This window comes from Tenrec ecaudatus, chromosome 14, assembly GCF_050624435.1.
Source record: "Tenrec ecaudatus isolate mTenEca1 chromosome 14, mTenEca1.hap1, whole genome shotgun sequence".
In the NCBI taxonomy this organism is placed as follows: domain Eukaryota; kingdom Metazoa; phylum Chordata; class Mammalia; order Afrosoricida; family Tenrecidae; genus Tenrec; species Tenrec ecaudatus.
This window is the reverse complement of record NC_134543.1, coordinates 34,004,513-34,017,417: the sequence shown is the minus strand read 5'-3', so window position 1 is coordinate 34,017,417 and position 12,905 is coordinate 34,004,513. Positions and strand designations below refer to the sequence as shown.

The 12,905-nt window shown below is 42.0% G+C and overlaps 1 non-coding gene across 1 annotated transcript; it reads right to left on the bottom strand.

Moving 5' to 3' along the window:
* Positions 1 to 4,588: 4,588 nt before the first annotated feature.
* LOC142427035 (U6 spliceosomal RNA) lies at positions 4,589 to 4,690 on the bottom strand. The gene has a single exon (XR_012779874.1). It is a non-coding gene; the product is annotated as a U6 spliceosomal RNA (small nuclear RNA).
* Positions 4,691 to 12,905: the final 8,215 nt, after the last annotated feature.

Sequence of the window (12,905 nt, the reverse complement as noted above, 5' to 3'; positions counted from 1 at the left end):
ATAATGTTACTTTAGTTTCCCTTTCTTCTCTCCATCCCCCCACAGTGTCAGCGGGCTTAGTGTTTTCCCACTTTCCCCCCACTCTTTGTCTCCTCCCTGCTCCCTCACACACCACTGTGGACCTTCAGACCAATTCCACTAGCCTAGGGCATTTACGCCTGCTCTCCACCCACTTAGATGAGCTCCACCCTGTGCATTTTAGCCTGAGACTGGGCAAAGTTCACCCGCCCTCCACCAGCGGATATTCCGCCCAACTTCTTCCTGGGGAATTCCTGCCAGTGTGGCTGGGGGAGCTCCTATTTGTCCTCTGTGGACCCATGTGACTGAGGGAACTTCCTGCGGTCTACCTTAGTGCTTCACATGGCCTAAGGCAGCTCAGCCAACACTTGCCAAAGTTCCACGCTGCTGCAGAAACCTCTGCCCAACCTCTGCAATGAGCTAGCTAATCAGGGAAATTCTGCCTACCATTCACAGTGTTCTACACCAATGCTGGCAACCTACCAGCCTTCTGGGGCCCTCACCTTGAGAGTGAAGCCACAGGAGGGTAAAGTGGTAGGCTAATCCAATAGTGAAATTAGCTGCAGGCTGTTTGAAGAAGCACTCCTATGGGTCTCCCAGAGATAGCCAGTGCTCTTTGACTCCCTGGAAAGTGGCACCTGGCTCCTCTAAAACAATGGAATGCAAACAGCAATGAGCCTCAACGACGTCAACAACAACAACAGGAGAAACAAAAGGCAATGGCAGAAGATGTCCTGAACTTAATGACGAGCATAGAAAAGCAGACATTGATCTGTGACAGAAAGAAATATTCATAATGCTGCTTGGAGTCACACAGGTTATGAGGGAAACGATATAGAAAAAGGATGAAATGATGGAGGAGATAAAGTCCATATACTAAATGGAAATACAAGATCTTACAGAGGAGATAACAAAAACCAATAGCAGACTCATGGACCTCAAGAATCAACAGGAGGAAGCAAAGAACTGCACCAGTGACTTGGAGGACAGCCAAGGCGACTTTAGCAAACACGAACAAAAATCTAATAAGATCATCAGAGAAGCTGAAGAACACGTAAGAGTTATTTTTGATGCTGTGACAGGAACAACATCAGGATAATTTGATTATCAGAGGAAGACACAGCAAAGAAGTCATCTGCAACAATAGTGAGAGAATTCTTGGAGGAAAACTCCCCCAGCTTAATGAAAGAAAACCAGGCAACCATTTGGGAGGCTGAAAGAACGCCAGGTAGTCTGAATCCCAAGAAGAAGTCACCAAGCCATATAAGAGTTAAACTATCCAACTTTGAGGAAAAGGAGAAAATCATGAGAGCAGCTAGGGAAAAAAAAAGCAATCACATATAAAAGTTCCCAAATAAGAATATGCTGAGACCTATCAGCAGAAACTATGAAGAAGAGGAGAGAGTGCAGTAACATACTCCACAAATTGAAGGAAACTAGTGCAAACCCAAGAATCCTCTACCCAACCAAATTATCAATGGAGAAGTAAGAGTCTTCCAAGACAAGGAAAAACTCAGAGAATATGTTAGATGAAACCCAGCGCTACAAAAGATCCCTGCCGACCCCGTATGGGCAGAAGAACAACACTCACCAACGGTAAATAAGAGACCGCCACATAGAACAATCTCACCCAGAGGGCAATAAGGAGAAAACAGACCCCAAGATAACATTGGCTTAGGGGTGGAAAGAAGGCACACGCACGCAAGCACAACACACTAATAAGAAAGGCAGGTAGGAAATCACCCAACACAAAAGATATAAGATGACATCACAGAGTCCACAGATTGAGGTAATGACCCTGAATATCAATGGACTCAACTCAGGCATTAAAAGACTGAGGGGAGAAGACTGGCTTAGAAAACACAACCCATCAATCTACTGCCTGTAGGAGACACATCTCAAGACTACAGACAAAATTATGCCAAGAATCAAAGGATGGAGAAAGGCATACCAAGCAAACAGCAAAAGAGCAGGAGTTGCAATCCTAATCTCAGATAAAAGTGACCTCAAAGTGAAAACGATAGAAAGAGATAAGGAGGAGCAGGGCAGTGGTCATGGAAGTTGGAATCCACTGAAGAGTGTGTAGCAACTCACCTGCTGAATCAACTAGCCCTAAAAATGGATGACGCTGGATCATAGGCCCATGCCCAGCCATCTCCGACACTCAGGCTGTGTGTGAGAGGGAAGGGAGCTAGCCGAACTTTGAAGACGAAAACAGTTAACCCTTTGAAGAAGTGGGAAAAAGATCCGAAAAGAAGTTTGATTAGGCCAATAAACACATGAGAAAATGCTCCCGATCGCTAGCCATCAGAGAAATGCAAATCAAAACACCCATGAGTTACCAGGTAACACCTTTGAGGCTGGCCCAAATCAGAAAATCAGAGAGCAAAAGATGTTGGAGGGGATGTGATGAGATGGGAACTCTCCTACAAGCCTGGTGGTCCTGTAGATATATATGTATGACCGCTATGGAAGAAGCCTGGCAATACTTAAAGAAGATGGAAATTGAGCTACCTTATGACCCAGCTATCCCTCTACTGGGTATGTACCCAGAAGAGGTAAGAAATAAACCAAGAACAGTTGTATGCACTCCAGTGTTTATTGCAGTGCAACTCACAATTGCAAAGATTGGGAAACAATTTAAATTTCCATCGGTAGACAAGTGGATCAGTAAACTGGCACATACACACAATGGAGTACTATGCGTCACTAAAAAGCACTGATGAGCACATGAAGCACGTCTTTTCATGGGAAAAGTTGGAGGTAATTATGCTAAGCAAAGTCAGCAATCATGAAAGAAGTACACATGAGTCCACTGAGGTAAGTGGAATCAGCATGATAGGTATAGAAGAGTAGCCCCTTATATCATAACAATTGGGTTGAGATACAAGGAAGTTGGAGGAGCTTGAACCAAACCCAAGGTGGTACATGTTGTTCCAACACAGTAAAAGGAAAATGATGGAGGGTGGAGGGAGAAGAAGGTGGGGGGGGTGTTGAAAGTGAAATGATAATCGAGGGAGCAGGGCACTAATCCACCCAGGGGGAGAGTACTGGTCTTGTCTCCACAGAACTTGGAAGGGGCATGCAGACCCTACCATGAAGCACCAAACCGTGAGGACAGCATGGTCATAAGGAAGAATGCATGAAAAGAGAGGGCTACAGGGCTGGCCCCAACCAGAAACAAACTGACCCCCTCCATAGAAGTGGTTTTGGCGAACAGCAGGTTGGGGAGAGGGCCCAGCATGCCACACCCGCATGGAGGGAGGCTATCAGGGAGGAAGAGAAAGAGTCAGACTGGGCTCCACGCTGGCACACAATGCTCAGAGGATGAAGTCCCTTCTGGGGGCAAATGGGACAAAGACAGGACTGGGCAAATGACTAAAGCACGTGTCACGCTGTCCCTGTACTGGAGCGGAGTGCGACAGAGGACATCTCTGGAGTCACATGGTGGGGAAGCAGCACAGTCTGAACCCCCCAAAATGGAGTGAATCAAGAAGAGAGCATACCTGGATAAACAGTCTGGAGGAGAAAAGAACCATGCCGAGTGTTTTCAGATTGACAAGGGAGAGGGGGTATGGGGTGGGAGGAAGGAAGTGGTGTTAACAAACTCAAGTACAAGGGAATGAGTGGTCGAAAATCGGTGGCGAGGAGGGTGTAAAAGGTCTGGGAGGGCTTGAGCAAGGGTAGTGTAAGTTGGAGGAAATGCTGAAACCCAAATCAAGGCTAAGCATGATAGTGGTACAAGAAGAAAGTAAAAAGAAATAGAAAAGCATTAGAGGGTAAAGGTTATTTATAAAAGTCTAAATAGAGGCATATACATATGTAAATATATTTATTTATGAGGATGAGGAAACAAATCTATGTGCATATAATTATAAGTTTAATACTAAGCTACCAAATGGACACAGGGCCTCGATTCAAGTACTCCCTCAATGCAAGAACACTTTGTTCTATTAACCTGCATTCCGTGATGCTCACCTTCCTAACGATCGCTCAAGACAAATGGGTGCATAAGCAAATGTGAAGAACGCTGAGGGTGCCCAGCTATTAAAAGATATAGTGTCTGGAGTCTCGAAAGATTGAAGATAAACAATTGGCCATCTAGTTGAGAAGCAACAAAGCACACGCAGAAGATGGAGACCAGCCTGTTTAATCATGAGGTGTCAAAGGGATCAGGTTTCAGGTATCAAAGAAGGAATAATCATATGTGTGCTCAACTTCCCAATATGATTGCTAAGGATTAATGGGGGCATATGCAAGTTTGGTGAAGAAAGCTGATGGTGCCGGCTATCAAAAAATATAGTATCTGGGGTCTTAAAGGTTTGAGGGTAAACAAGCGGCCATCCAACACAGAAGTATTAAAGCCCACATAGAAGAAGCACACCAGCCAGTGTGTTCACGATGTGTCGCAGGGATTAGGTATCAAGCATCAAGAAACAAAAATTACAACATTATGAATGAGGGAGAGTGCAAAGTGGGGACCCAAAAGCCATTTGTGGGCAACTGGACATCCTCTTACAGAAAGGTCTCGGGAAGGAGTCAAGCCAGTCAAGGGCAATGTAGCAACGACTAACATACAACTTTCCTCTAGTTCTTACTTTTCCCACTAGGGGCCATGCTAATCTTCTCTAGACCCTTCCAATTTTAGCATATGTGCCGCCGAAGCAAGCACACTTCTAGTTCTTATATGCTTCCTCCCTCCAACTATCATGATCCCAACTCTCCCTCAGAAATCCAGCTGGACTGGAGGATGTATACTGGTACAGATGGGAACAGTAAACACAGGGAATACAGGACAGATGAACCCTTAAGGTTCAGTGGTTAGAGCAGTGATAGCAGGAGGGTGGAGGGAAGTTGGTGAAATGGGGAACCGAATACATGGATCTAGATATAACCTTCTCTCTTGAGGTCAGTCAACTGAAAAGTGGATGAAGAGAGACTTTGGACAGTGTAAGAAAAGACAAAATAATAATGACTTGTAAATTATCAAGGGTTCATGAGGGAGGGGTCCTCAGGGAGGGAGTGGAAAAATGAGGAGCTGATGCCAGGGGCTCAAGTGGAAAGCAGATGTTTTGAGAGAGATGATGGCAACAAATGTGCAAATGTGCTTGACACAATGGATGGATGGATGGATGGATAGTGGTAACCATTGTTTGAGACCCCAATAAAATGATTTTTTAAAAAGAGAGAGATAAGGTGGGACACTAAATACTACTCAAGGGAATGGTAGACAAAGAACCACTAAGCATTGTAAACATATATTTCCAGAATGAGAGACACGGTGAATATGTCAACCAAACACTCTGAAACATGAAAAAAGAAATCACAGTCTGAACAATTATAATGGGTAACTTCAATACAGGACTCTCTGAGAAAGATAGATCACAGGGAAAGAAATTCAACAGGGAGGCTAGAGATCTGAATACTACAATTAGACAATTTGACCTGATAGATATTTACAGAGCTTTTCATCCAAATACAAAATATTTTCATTCTTTTCAAGCCTGCATGGCCCATATTTGAAGATAGACAACATACTGGGGCATAAGGTGAATCTACATAAATTTAAGCACGTTGGTATCATACAGACCTCTTTGTCCACTGTGACATAAGGCTGGAAATCAACAAAAGGAAGACGAAGAAAACAAGAGCAAATAATCGGAGGATGAATAACTCTCTGATGCAAAAGGAGTGCGAACTGGCAGAGATCAGAGATGAAATCAGGAAATTTCAGAAACCAACGCAAATGAGAACACGATGTACCAAAAATTATGGGACACAGCAAAGACAGTTATCAGAGGAAGTTTTATAGCAATACATGGACACCTGAAAAAGGAAGTAAGACTCATGATTGATATGCTGGCACAAAATTATCAACAACTATAGTAGAGTCAGCAGGACAATCCGACACATATCAAAAGAAAAGAAATACTAAAAAGCAGGGCTGAGATTCAGTAGAGGGAAAATAAGAAAACTATGAATAAAATGAATGCTGCTAAATGTTCATTCCTGGAAAGGATTAACAGAATCGACAGACCGCAGGCAAACCTAACCAAAGAAAGGAGGGAACAACTTTCAATACCAAGAATGAGGGATGAAAGAGTGGACATTACAACAGACCCTAATGAAATCAAAAGGATAATTAAACAGTACTATGAAGGATTGTACTGCAATTAATTCAACAACTTGGAAGACATAGACAAATTCTTGGAAAAACAATCCCTCCCTAGACTATCCCAATGGATGTCAAGAATCTCAACAGAACCATAGCAATAGAAGAAATAGACAAGGTTATCAAGGGATTCCAAACAAAAATCCCCTGGAACAGTTGGCTTCACAAGAGAATTCTACCAAGCATTCAGGAAAGAACTAACACCAATCCTACGCAAAATCTTCCAGAACATAGAAAAAGATGGCAAACTCCTGATCTCCTTCTCTGAAGCTAGTATAACACCGGTACTAAAACCGGCAAGGATACCACAAAAATTGAGAACTACAGACCAGTGTCCCTAAAGAACATCGATGCAAAAATCCTTAACAAAATACTAGCCAATAGAATACAAAAGTATGTAAAACGAATAATTCACCATGACCAAGTGGAATTCATTCCAGAGATGCAGGGATGGTTCAACATATGAAAGCCCATTAGTATCGCTTGCCACATGGACATGAAAAACTATAAGAACCACATGATAATATCGATAGATACGGAGAGAGCATTCAGCAACATCTTACATCAATTCCTGTTTAAGACACTCAAAAAGATAGGAATGGAAGGAAACTTCCGCAAGACAATGCGAGCTATATTTTAAAAAAATCAAGAGTTAGCGTGGTAGTCAATGGAGAAGAGACGAACACAATCCCACTGAAAAGGGGGACCAGACAAGGATGCCCCTTGTCCCCAGTCTTATTTAACATGGTATTGGAGGTTTTAGCTAACAGCATTAGGCAAAGAAAGGACATAAAAGGTATTTGTCTGGGGAAGGAAGAGGTGAAACTCGTTATTTGCAGATGATATGATTTTATATGTGGAAAATCCCAAAAGCTCCACACGGGGAGGACTGGAAGCAATAGAGGAGCTTAGGAGAGTAGCAGGATACAAGATCAACAAACAGAAGACCATCGGACTGCAATACACATGGGATAAGACCACAGAAGAAATTTTAAAAAACAAAAAAAAAGGTGGTACACGTCACAACAACTAAACACAAATAGAAATATCTCGGGATATACCTGATGAAAAAAACCAAAAGAGTTATATGAGGAAAACTACAGAACACTGTTACAAGAAACCAAGAGTGACCTCAACAAATGGAAGACTATCTCATGCTCGTGAATTGGAAGATTCAATATAGTCAAGATGTCAGTTGTATCCAAGGCACTATGCCATATATACTTGTGTATAAGCCGAGTTTATCAGCACAAAAAAAACTGCTGAACAACTGGGGTTTGGCTTATCCACGGGACAGTGGTACCCCAGCGAGGTATAACATCTCACGGAGGACCCTCAGAGGCAAAGGGACGAGCGCCCGTTATCTCGTGGGTGAACCATTGCTCTGCTGTTCATTCAAAGCCCGCTGACGCTGCAGGGCTTTTGAATGTTTGTTTACTCACATCTAATCGATCAGAGCCGTCCTATGACGTGTATCTTTGAATACACGTGTGCGAAGGATGTGGAATGAACGGGTGTCATCTGGTCAAGCCCGACCAACAAAAGGAGGAAATCTCATGAAGCCTGACATAGAGTTAATAGCAAAGTGGGTTTGAGATGCATGGGAAGACATTCCAGAAGACAAGGTGCGACATGCCTTCCACAAATGGAGTATTAGTAATGCTAAGGATGGCAGTGAAGACTGCGCTTTGTATGAAAATGACAGCAGTAATGGTGATGACAGCGATCTCAGTGAGGACAGCGTCTATGATGACCTCACACCACCTGAAGCTCTGCATTGGGATACAGACGATGATGAGGAATCCAGTTTTGAAGGATTTTAACTCTTTACATTTTAGCTTGGTTGCTGATTGAACTCAGGGAATAGTACTCTTAAGATATCATTGTTGATACCTTATTGTTTTTGTTGAACCTATTTTCCACTTACTGTGCTGGTTTACTAATGTTAAATGACTTGTCCTTTTATTTATGTTTTTTATTTAAAATAAATATTTAAATACATTACCCCACTGATGTCTCAATTTTTAGTAACTTTATTTTCATTTGTTTTGATTATTGAAACTCACCATTAGCTTCTGCATTTTCCATCCTAGTATTATACTTGAGTCAGTCAGTTTCTCTGGTTCCTCAGGTAATTAGGTACCTCGGCGTATACTTGGGTCGGCTTATATTCGAGTATATATGGTAAATATAATACAATCCGATACACTTACCTTCGTCTTTCTTCAAAGAAATGGACAAGCTGATGATCAACTTCATATGGAGAGGGAAGTAGCACAGAATTAGCGGAGTACTCCTCAAGGAGAAGGACACAGTGGGAGGGTATGCTTTACCTGACCATAGCACATACTATATAGCCACAGTGGTCAAAATCACATGGTATTGGTATAAAGACAGCTACTCAGACCAATGGAAAAGACCCGAAAACCCAGAAATAAAATCATCAGCATATGAACAGCTGATCTTTGAAAAGGGCCCCCAAAATATCCAATGGGAATCAGATGCCCTCTTCAACAGGTGGTGCTGGAGAAAAAGGATAACTACCTGCATAAAAATGAATTAAAACCCTATCTCACTCCATGCACAAGAATAAACTCCAGGTGGATCTCAGACCTCAAGGTAAAAGCCCAAACTCTTAAGGCCATCAATGAGGAAATTGGGACCAACTTGAGAACTTTTGCACAGGGAATACATAGCTATCAGAAATAGGAAGGGACACAAAAACAAAGGAGGCACAAATTGACAAGTAGGATAAATTGAAGATAGAAAATCTATGTACATTGAAAGAATTCACCTAGAGAGTAACAAGAGAGCGAACGCACTGGGAAAAGAACTTTAGCAATGACACTCATGAGTCTAATACCTTCGGAAAAAAATACTAATTGCCCAAACTGCCTGCAGCTAATTTTACTATTGGATTAGCCTACCACTTTACCCTCCTGTGGCTTCACTCTCAAGGTGAGGGCCCCAGAAGGCTGGTAGGTTGCCTGCATTGGTGTAGAACACTGTGAATGGTAGGCAGAATTTCCCTGATTAGCTAGCTCATTGCAGAGGTTGGGCAGAGGTTTCTGCAGCAGCGTGGAACTTTGGCAAGTGTTGGCTGAGCTGCCTTAGGCCATGTGAAGCACTAAGGTAGACCGCAGGAAGTTCCCTCAGTCACATGGGTCCACAGAGGACAAATAGGAGCTCCCCCAGCCACACTGGCAGGAATTCCCCAGGAAGAAGTTGGGCGGAATATCCGCTGGTGGAGGGCGGGTGAACTTTGCCCAGTCTCAGGCTAAAATGCACAGGGTGGAGCTCATCTAAGTGGGTGGAGAGCAGGCGTAAATGCCCTAGGCTAGTGGAATTGGTCTGAAGGTCCACAGTGGTGTGTGAGGGAGCAGGGAGGAGACAAAGAGTGGGGGGAAAGTGGGAAAACACTAAGCCCGCTGACACTGTGGGGGGATGGAGAGAAGAAAGGGAAACTAAAGTAACATTATAGCTGAGCCCTAAGCCCTGCTCTGAGGCAGCGGCAAACAGTGACTGTGTTGATATAAAGCCCCTGTGCTTGATCCAAATGGTCCCGGCTCCTTCCAACACAATGACTGGGCTAAAGTCAGACCCTGGCCGACCTCCAGTGCCATAAACCAAAAGCCCCCAGCCCCTCAAAACCTTGTGGGTCTGTGCCTACTTATCTTTATGATGCTCCTCCTGTGATCCAGCAGTGTTGCATTACCCTGTTAGTAACTCTCCTGGGCTGATATCTACAGGAGTCTCTCTGATAGGTTACTCATTTGCCATCTTCCCGGAATCCCCCATTTTATCACGTTTTTTAACTATCACAAAGTCATCATTTGTGAATTTTTCGTGTCTTTTGAATTTTTAAGAATTTGGTTATTCATCTTTTTCTCACTGAGGAATTACAGTTCTCTACAGCTTTTAGAGACAAGTCCCTTGCCCTTTAAGTCATTGACAACATTTCCTTCCCATTCTTCAGATTATCTTTTTATTCTGTAATGATGTCTTTTTCTTACACAATTGTTTTATTTTGGTAAGCTGTGCGCATCTTTTTTATCTTCTACTGCATGTGCTTCCTTTGCTGTACTTGATAGTGTTCTCTGCCCTGAAACAGTGCCTTACATTGGTCTCTGTTTTCTCATTGATCATTTTGATAGCTCTAAGATTGCATTTAAATTTCTGCTCCATCTTGAGTTTGTTTTTATATTGGGGTGAATTATGGTACCTCGTTGACTCTTCTGCCAACGGAGATCCAATTTTGCCAGTATCATTTGTTAAAGAGATTACCTCTTTCATATTTAATTGTTTGGGCCCTCTTTCAAAGGTTTACTTGTGTGTAGGTGGATGGATTTATTTCTGGTTCTCTGTTTCATTAGTGTATGTATGTATCATTGTACGAGTTCCAGAACGTTTTAACTGCTATAGCTGTGTAGGAGGATCTGGCGTGGATAAATTAGAGGCCTCCTCCTTTGTTCTACTTAAGGAGTTCTTCACTTACCCTGGGTTTCTCTGTCTCTATATCAAGTTAGTAATTCATTTGTCTACTTCTCTGAAGTCAAAGCTAAGATACACATTACCATTGTGGTGTATTTATAGATTGCTTTATGATAAAGACGAGGTTTTCCCAAGGTTCAGCGAGTCATAATTGACTTGATGGCAGCGGGTGTTTTGCCGGGTCTGCTGATATTTTCACACTGTAAGACTTCAGATCTATGAACATGAAATACACTTCCATTTAAGTAGGTCCCATTTAGTTTCTTATAGTGGTGCTTTAGAGTTCTCTTTAAGAGTTTTGCGTCCCTGGTTAGCTGTACTCTTAACTATTTCATCTTTTGTGTGGGTAGTGTAAGTGGTATTGTGTTGTGATTTCGATTTCCGAGCTCTCTTTATTGGTATACAGGAATCCTAGTGATTTTTGTATGATTATCTTCTGAACTCTTCCTGACTCTTCAATAATGAGAAGGATGAATTTATCAGGGAGGTGCAGGCACGTTAAGACTTTCAAAGAAAATACGACTGTAGCACAAGTTATTTTACTTAATGAAGTTAGCCTAAGTGATTTTACTTAATGTAGTCCCCATGAAGTTTTTATAGTGGTTGGATACTGATGTAACCAGGAAGGACCAGATACATTTGAGAGTCTTCTTTTATTTGGCTGAGTTTTAGTGACCAACAGGTTAGGTTCTGCTATCTAGTAGTCAAAAGAGACTCCCAGAGATTGGCCTAAGGCTTAAATAACCTTATGTTCTGTTTGCTTGTTCATGATCAACAACTGTTTCTCAGGGTTACCTTCAAATCTGAGTGAATGTAAAATTCCTTTTCGATTTAAGTATTTCTCTTTTATTTTATTATTATTATTTTTTAGCTCTTTCAATCTTTGCTTTTGGATGTTTTTTGGTATATGAAAGCCAGGTATGGAGAATCTATAGAAAAAGCAACTGGATTAATGGTTCCTTGGGAGTATGGCAGGGAACGTGGGTGGAAATGGGTGGGTGGGGACTAATAACAGAGAGTACAAGGAGGAATAAAATGTTTTAAATGGATTATGAATATGCAAGTCTTCTTGATATAATTGCACCATTGAGCTTATGATGTATGGAGTATGTATCAAAAGAACTAGATGTTGGGGTTTATTTTAAAGCATGGATTAAACACATTGGTAAATAAAAAAACACATCACACTTGTATATTAATTATTATTTTAAAAAGGATAAAACTTCTAAGCAGTGGATAGGACTCATGGACCTGGAGATCTTTATGCCGAGTGAAATTAATCAATCACAAAAGGACAAATATTGTATGAGACCAGTGTTATAAAACACACAGAGAACATATACACACTTTAAAAAAAAGAAAAAAATTTTCTTACTAGAGAAGGACTTCGATGGTTACCAAAGGAGAGGAGGGAAATGGGGAGGAAATGTGAAGCAATCAGCTATAGGGTTGACAGGTATTAACTTAGTACTCCACAAGAGAGAGACGAGAAACCACAGGAAAAGGATAGGGTAAGTTATTACTTTTTTTTTCCAGAGAGGTGTGGGAGAGGGGTGTTGATACATAGTTAAAAGTGTTGAATACCAAATAGGTTATCTGAAATGTAAGGCCCCAACTAAGCAAATAAAAATTTATTTAAGAAAATGAAATTGTTTTCAACAGGTTAGAAAGGTTAGAATGTGATGATTCACCCCCCCCCCCCCACCTATCTCGTCTTTGACCTGGTTGGTGTAAGGGACTCAAGATTCTCTCTTTGCTTCTTTGTGTATTGTTTGTGGCATCCCTCTAAGCGGCTTACAGGGCCACTGCGTTTCCAGATTGTATTTCCTGAACGGGTGCAAATAGGATGGACATTGCTAGCATTTCACAGTGTAGATGATCCTGTAGCTCGGTGGGGTAGAGATGACCATTGGTGGGAACACATAAAGAATTTCACAAAGTGATAGAAATCAGGGGAAGAAAGGAGGATGTATTTCTTGTACCTTTTGAGAATAGACCAAGTCTGATGTCATACGAAGTCCCACTAAAGCAGTGGCTCTCAACGTTCCTATTGCTGCGACCCTTTCATACAGTCCCTCATGTTGCAGTGACCCCCCAACCGTAACATTATTTTTGTTGCTACTTCATAACTGTAATTTTGCTAATGTTATGAAGCAGGTGAAGCACTATGAAAGGGTCATTTGAACCTCAAAGTGCCACACCCACAGGTTAAGAACTGCTGCAC